Genomic DNA, 758 nt, shown 5'->3' on the forward strand with positions numbered 1-758 from the left:
TCACGATGTGTTCCACATGTCACAACTCCGACGCTGCTTCAAGAACCCAATCCGAGCAGTGGATCATGAAGTGCTTGAATTGCAGCAAGACCTCTCCTATAAAGAGCATCCGGTCCGCATTCTCGACCAAGCTGAACGCCGCACACGTCAGAAGGCGATCAAGTTCCTCAAGGTCCAGTGGTCGAATCACTCTAAAGACGAAGCCACCTGGGAACGCGAGGATCGTTTTCGTGATGAATACCCCGCACTGTTTCCTTCTACCTCCTAAATCTCGGGACGAGATTTTTTTCTAGTGGAGGAGATTTGTAACGCCCGGATAATCTTGCTACAGTAATCCCACGCTAATCATGCCATGTCATCCCGATTACTGTTACTAAACGTCCGTTAGTTCAAACCGCGTCAAATTCAAATTTAAAATTAAAATTAATGTCGGCAATAAAAGTTTTCCAAAATTTGAAACAAAAATGTTCGATGGTTGCCAAATATTACAAAGGTAATTATGTTGCAGCAAACACATTTTTATAAAATGTCTAAATAATTTAAAAGGTTTAAAAGCAGAAATGCAAATAAATAAAAAAAAGGCAAAGCAACCCCCCTCTCACTGGGCCAAGTGGCCCAGCTGGCCTCAGCCGCCCGAACGGGCCGGCCCACCCCACGGCCCAGCCGGCCCCCCACACACTCCCTTAACCCCCCACCCGACGGAAACCCTAGCCGTCGCCCCACTTCCCCCCCACTCCACACGACCGCAGCCACTCCCC

Source organism: Triticum dicoccoides, chromosome 6A (genome assembly GCF_002162155.2).
Source record: "Triticum dicoccoides isolate Atlit2015 ecotype Zavitan chromosome 6A, WEW_v2.0, whole genome shotgun sequence".
Taxonomy (NCBI): Eukaryota; Viridiplantae; Streptophyta; class Magnoliopsida; order Poales; family Poaceae; genus Triticum; species Triticum dicoccoides.